The following is a 6,831-nucleotide window of genomic DNA, read 5'->3' as shown; positions in this document are numbered from 1 at the left end:
CTCGCTGCCGCTTTGCAGTTTGATCTCAGACCTCTGTGCTAGCAATCAGTGAGATTCCGTGGGCATAGGACCTTCTGAGCCAGGTGTGGGACACAATCTCCTGGTGTGCCATTTTCCAAGCCCATTGGAAAAGCGCAGTATTAGGGTGGGACTGACCCAATTTTCCAGGTGCCGTCTGTTACCCCTTTCTTTGACTCGGAAAGGGAACTCCCTGACCCCTTACACTTCACGAGTGAGGCAATGCCTTGCCCTGCTTCAGCTCGTGCACATTGTGCTGCAGCAACTTTCCTGCACCCACTGTTTGGCACTCCCTAGTGAGATGAACCCGGTACCTCCAATGGAAATGCAGAAATCACCCGTCTTCTGTGCTGCTCACGCTGGGAGCTGTAGACCGGAGCTGTTCCTATTCAGCCATCTTGGCTCCACACCGAGCCTGGACATTCTGGTCTTTATCAATTAATTCACCTGCTGGTGTAAGAAAGCAGGGCCACTAAATGGTTGAAAAGGGCAAATTGGAATAATCCTTTAGAGGATTCTTAAAAACAGACTGAAGCAGAAAATGAAAGGGTCTGCATTTTGGCCAAATCCCTCCATGTTGCCATTACCCAGGTCGTTCCTAAAAATGTAGATTGGAGAATTCAGCAATTCACTTAAAAGGCCAAGCAAATCTGTCATTGATATTTTAAATGGTTGAAATTTGTTTATTGATTTATTGCAACAGGTTCTCACTCTGTCACCCAGGCTAGAGTGCAATGGCTCCATCATGGCCCACCACAACCTCAATCACTCAGCTCTAGCAATCCTCCCACCTCAGCCTCCTGGGTAGCTGAGGTGCATGCCACAATGCCTAGCTAATTCTTTGACTTTTTCTAGAGAGGAGGTCTCGCTGTGTTTTCCAGGCTGGACCTGAATGAACTCCTGGGCTCAATCAATCCTCTCATCTCAGCCTAACATTTACACTGGCAGCAGAGAAGCATTTGGAGTAGGTGATGATTTTGGAATGCTTTAGAAGCAACATAGGTTTCTGATTTCATCAGGTCAAGCCATTAAAAATGACCAATAAGTCTCTGACCTCTTAGAAGCACTTTGAAAACCTGAATCTTTGGCCATCATCAAAATTCCTGGTCATTCAAAATCAGATATTCCGGAGAGCAAGTACAACCATTTTGCTGATGCTGCAGCTAAGAATGCAGCTCTGAAGGTGACATCAGACACAGAGCTTCTTGAAATGACCTTGCTGACTTATGACCCATTGAAGACTTCATAAGAAGTACAAGTGGGCTGAACATGGTGGCTCATGCCTGTAATCCCAGCACTTTGGGAGGCTGAGGTGGGCAGACCACCTGAGGTCATGAGTTTGAGACCAGCCTGGCCAACATGGTGAAAGCCTGTCTCTACTAAAAATACAAAAATTAGCTGGCAGGGTGACACATGCCTATAATCCCTGCTACTTGGAAGGTAGAGGCATGAGAATCACTTGAACCTGGAAGGCAGAGGTAGCAGTGAACAGAGATTGCACCACTGCACTACAGCCTGGGTGACAGAGTGAGACTCTGGCTCAAAAAAAAAAAAAAGAAGAAGAAGCATAAGTGGGAGCTCCCAAGCAGGAGAGGGATCTCTGGAAGGATAAAGGAAGCAGGTTTCTTCCAGAAACAGGCTTACAGTGTGGGCCCAATGATACACTGATCCACCCCTTAGGCTTCAATTACCCTTTTTACATTACTTCATAAGCTGACTCATTGGAATTCAGACAAAATGTTAGCATGGGGAAAGCAATGGTATTGAAAATCATTGCCTATGATTGCAGAAAAGGTTTATTTTTGCTATACCGTCTGTCCCAAACATAACCCTGGAAAACCCCTTCATGGGTCACAGGAATATTTTACCTTTAGACCCTTCAAGACATGGCAGTTAGACTTTATCCAGCTGTCTCAATCTCAGGGTCACAGATACCTTCTGGTGCTAATTTGTATGTGCTCACTGGGGTGAGCATTTCCATGTCGATGAGCCACAGCCCAAGTAGTGGGTAGATTGTGATTAGAAAAGGTAATTCCTCATGGGAAGTGCCATCTGAACTCCATAGCAATCAAGGAACACACTGTTCGGTCAGGTAATTGGATCCACTTGTAATGTTTTTTCTATGTCCCACCATTTCCATTGTGCCTATCATCCCTAATCCTCTGGGCTGATGGAATGCACTAATGATACAATAAAAACCCAATTGGCAAAGCTAACAGAAGTGTTTAGCCTTTCTTGGCCAAGGATCTCCCACTAGTTCTGGAAAATGTCCACACTGTCTCTCTTTAAAATAGTAACAGGAAGACCCATGCAGTGGTTAGATGAAGGCGCTTATGAATCTGTGCTTCTTAAAGGTGACATTCTCCATTACTGCTAAGATCTCACAAAACTTACTAAGAGCTCTACATTAACACAGGATTCCTTTCATAATGAATTCCTGGGAGATGAAAATATCAAAAATCTTGGCCTATAACCTGGAGATGTTGTTGTTTACTAGAAACAACATCAAATAAAATATTCCCCCCAAGACTGTTGGAAGGGATCACATCAGGTATAATTATTATTTTGTACATTTTTTTGAGATGGGATCCCATTCTATTCCCCAAGCCAGAATGCAGTGGCACAATCATGACTCACTGTAGCCTTGAACTCCTGGGCTAAAGCCATCCTTCTGCCTCAACCTTCCAAATAGTTGGGACCACAGGCATGGGCCACTGCACCTGACTCACAACAGGTATTACTGACCAAAAGGTAACTCAATCTTCCTGACAGAGATGGCAGGTAGCTGACATGAGGTGAAAGGATGACTTGAGCTCAGGAGTTCAATCCTGCAGTGAACCCTGATGATGCCACTGCACTCCAGCCTGGGCAACAGAGTAAGACCCTGTCTCCAAAAATAAATATATAAGCTGGATGTGGTGGTATGTGCCTGTAGTCCCAGCTGCTTAGGAGGCTGAGCCATTGAGCCTTGGAGGTCAAGAAGTCAAGGCTGTACTGAGCTGTGATCTTGCCACTGAACTCCAGCCTGGGAGACGGAGTGAGTCCCTGTCTCAAAAAGTAATTATAATACAAATAAAAAGTACAAAACAAACCAAACAAAAAATTGTCACTTCACTCTGAAATGACAGTGGTAAGCACCATCATGCTATTGGAAAGTTAAAAGAAAAACACACCCTCCTGCTATCAGGATCCAACCTACCCTCTTGCTGTAAATTTCTGACCCACGATTTTAATGCCCAAAAGCTAATGTACTCAAATTATAGCGCGCTTACCTGTTCTGCACCTGCGTTTATTTTTGTCTCTTGAAAAGATCACCATCCATGGCACTATAAATGTCTTAGGGCATGGAATGATGAAGTGCAATGTCATTATTGTTATGTATTTCTCATCGTTTTACTTCTGAGAAAACTAATTGCGTGGTATTCTGAAGACTAGAGATGATTCAACAAGTGACAGAAGCTGCAGACTTAACTGAGGCCTCTCTGTCTCTCTCTCTCTCTCTTTTTTTTTTTTTTTTTTTTTGCCACTCTATGATGCCCTTTTTGTTTTCCCTTTTTTTTTTTTTTTCCTGAGACCGAGTCTCACTCTGTCACCCAGGCTGGAGTGCAGTGGTGTGATCTTAGCTCAGTGCAGCCTCGAACTCCCAGGCTCAAGCAATCCTCCCACCTCAGCCTCCTGAGTAGCTGGGACTAAGGTGTGTGTCACTACAACTGGCTAATTTGTGTATTTTTTGTGGAGATGGGGTTTCGCCATATTGCCCAGGCTGGTCTCAAACTCCTCGACTCAAGCAATCCACCCACCTTGGCCTCCTGAAGTTCTGGGATTACAGGTGTGAGTCACCGTGTCTGATCGTAATGCCCTTTAAATTGGACTTTTGGGCATTCTTAAAAATTCCTCAGTGAGGTGGCTCGTTTCTCCCCTGTCCCCTTCCTGGGACAGGACTATCTGGGAACGAGCCTTTCTGGCAAAGAGGGATAAATTGACTGAGCTTTTGATCATCAATGTTTTCAAGAAGAAAGATTTAAAAAAAAATTTTTATCTGAGGAATGTGAGCCCTTTTAAATGATCAGGCCCAGAGAGACGTTAAATTGAGAGAGCAACCCCTTTCTGTTCCTTCATTTTGAGCTATGTATTCATCTGTCAAAACTGCTTGCTATCACCTCAAGTTGCTGTAAATTATCCTAATAATGCCACACCAAACACTATACCCCATACCCTATAACTTAGCAACATATAGCCAATCACCAATCAATGCTATTTCTGAAAACCAATGAGAATTCCTGACAGGCACCTTTCTATCAGCCCACTGTCTGTCCCTGCTTTTGACCTTTAAAAACCTGCTTGTGACAAAGGCCAAAGGGAGCTCAGATCCAAGGTTCCTTGGGTGTGAGTCTTCCAGGCGGCTGTCTTCATGTTGGCTCAAGTAAACTCTATATTATATTTTGTACTTCAGCCTCTTTCTTTTGGGTCAACATGTTCAGTAACAGTCAAATGAATAAACAAGTTAATGTATATTCATACAAAGTAAGACACACAGAAACAAATAACCATATGAATAAGGTGAAAAATTCATAGACATAAGACTGAGTGAAAGAAGTCAAACCTATGCCTCTGCTTCTGAAACTGCCTTTGCAAAAATTGTAACTGGGACAATTATCACAGTGAAAGAGTTCTGATCTGATTCCATCTTGTTTGTAACGTCCAAGCTGTCCTTGTTCATTCCTGGGCTCAGACGGAAACAACATTGGGAGGAACTTAGTTTACGGTTTAGCTGTGAAACAAAGATGATAATATCCCCCTTCCTGCCTGGGGACTAGACTGCCTTTGCAGGACTAACAGATTAGCCACAAGATTAGAAATTATGGTTTAGGAGTCATGTAGCCTCTGGCTGCAAGATTCTAAACCTCCCCAAATTGTTTCTGGAGATCACATCCTTATTGGAAAACCTAAGATCAGGGCTTGAGATATTTTGCCGACCTTGCACTCAATGGATCAGCTGGCACCAGCTAGACTGATAACCTGGCTCATCTGGTCTTGTGGCCCCCAGGCAGGAACTGACCCAGAAGACGACGACAGCTTCAACTCCCTGTGATTTCATCTCCGACCTGACCAATCAGACCTCCCAACTCACTGGCCCCCATCTACCAAATTATCCTTAAAAACTGGTCCCGGAATGCTTGAGGAGACTGATTTGAGTAAAAATAAAAGTCTGGTCTCCCACACAGCCAGCTGTGTTTAAATAACTCTTTATTGCAATTCCCCTGTGTTGAAAAATTGGCTCTGTCTAGGCAGCAGGCAAGGTGAACCTGTTGGGCAGTAACACTTCCCCTGCAAAAACCCACTACACACTGTATGACTCAGTTTATATGAAAGTAAAGAGCAGGAAAAACTTGCCTGACAGATTTGCAGAGACGGAGGTGGAAACCATTAATAAGTCTGCGGAGTATTGTCAGATTTTGGTGTTGTAGTCTACATGTTAAAAGTAATCAGTTAAACACCTGAAATAAAATTTCCCCAAAATATTGTTGCCAAATTTGGATGACTTCTTTTCTGTCTTTGCAGCATATAAAGTGTTAACATGAGGTAAGAGCTAAGGTCTAGAGAAGGCAGTGAAGAGATGACAAAACGACTCCAGCACCGTGCCTGAGTGTCCAGTGTGCTCTACTGTGACAGCACATTTTTGTACATTGCTGTATTTGAAAAAAACCCTGCAAGATTCATGAAACTGGACAACCATCTTTATAACACTCCTAGTGTTAAAACAAGTAAGGATGGCTGGTTTGCAATCATCTGAGCAGCCTCTCTAGTTTCATAGATACGGTTTCTCTCTGATATTGAACGACTTCCAGTGTCAAGCGGAATGCCACATCACAAGGATAACCGTATGTGAAAAGTACCAGTTTTCTTTGTAATCCTAAACTTTCTAGCTTGCGCATTAAAAGCCATTATTTGAAGAAGAGCGCACAGGCTCCAGCTGGCCGCCAAAGGGGTCCTTGGCATCACAGGCTAAGCAACTACTTCTTTGGGAAGGACCAGGGGCGGGGAAGGCAGGGAAAGGAGATAGAGGCAGGCGTCACTTCCTCCGCCGGCTCCCGCAGCGGGTTGGTAGCTGGGTGGCGGAGGTTGGGGCGCAAGAGCAGACGGGGACCGGGAAAGACGCTGTTGGTGACATCACGGATACGGCGATTCCTATGTAGATGAGACAGCTCAGGGGCTGCTGCTTCCCACGAAGGATTTCTCCTGCTTTGGGAACAAGTCCAGGACCGCCGGTTGGACGTGAGAGTCCCAGCTGTGTGTCAGGGCTAGGAGGGCTCGGGGTGGCATGGGCGGCGGCGGGGGGAGGGGTGCGCGGGGCAAGTGACCGTGTCTGTAAAGGTTGAGGCGTATGGACCTGTTGCAGGACGGAGGTGTGTGAACTCATATTTACCTGGCAGGCGAGATACTATGATCGCGAAGGTGGTTTTCCCAGGGCGAGGCTTATCCATCACACTCCGGGTGTGTTGATCCCTGCGATTTCCCCAAATGTGGGAAACTCGACTGCATAATTTGTGGTAGTGGGGGACTGCGTTCGCGCTTTCCCTTGAATTTTGCAGTGCAAAAGCAGGTTGTATTCAAAGGTCTACTTTCCGCTTTTATTGGTGTATAATTTTCGTGGTGTCGTGTTATTCTTACAGCCGGATGGCAGGGAAACAGGAAGTAACTTATTTCTCTGGCAGAGATACGTCGTTCCTGCCGGAGAGATAAGCGTCAGGCGTTACGTTCCTGTTTAACACAAGCTCAGTAGCGCGAAGTCCGCATAGCTCCTTCCTTTCA

The 6,831-nt window shown here is 45.1% G+C and overlaps 1 non-coding gene across 1 annotated transcript; it reads left to right on the top strand.

Annotated features, from left to right (window-relative positions):
* Nucleotides 1-6,437: 6,437 nt before the first annotated feature.
* Nucleotides 6,438-6,601, top strand: LOC134734921 (U1 spliceosomal RNA). The gene has a single exon (XR_010117802.1). It is a non-coding gene; the product is annotated as a U1 spliceosomal RNA (small nuclear RNA).
* The last annotated feature ends 230 nt before the right edge of the window (nucleotides 6,602-6,831 follow it).

The sequence above is a fragment of the Symphalangus syndactylus genome, chromosome 12, assembly GCF_028878055.3.
Source record: "Symphalangus syndactylus isolate Jambi chromosome 12, NHGRI_mSymSyn1-v2.1_pri, whole genome shotgun sequence".
In the NCBI taxonomy this organism is placed as follows: Eukaryota; Metazoa; Chordata; class Mammalia; order Primates; family Hylobatidae; genus Symphalangus; species Symphalangus syndactylus.
This window is presented reverse-complemented; position numbering and strand designations above follow the sequence as displayed.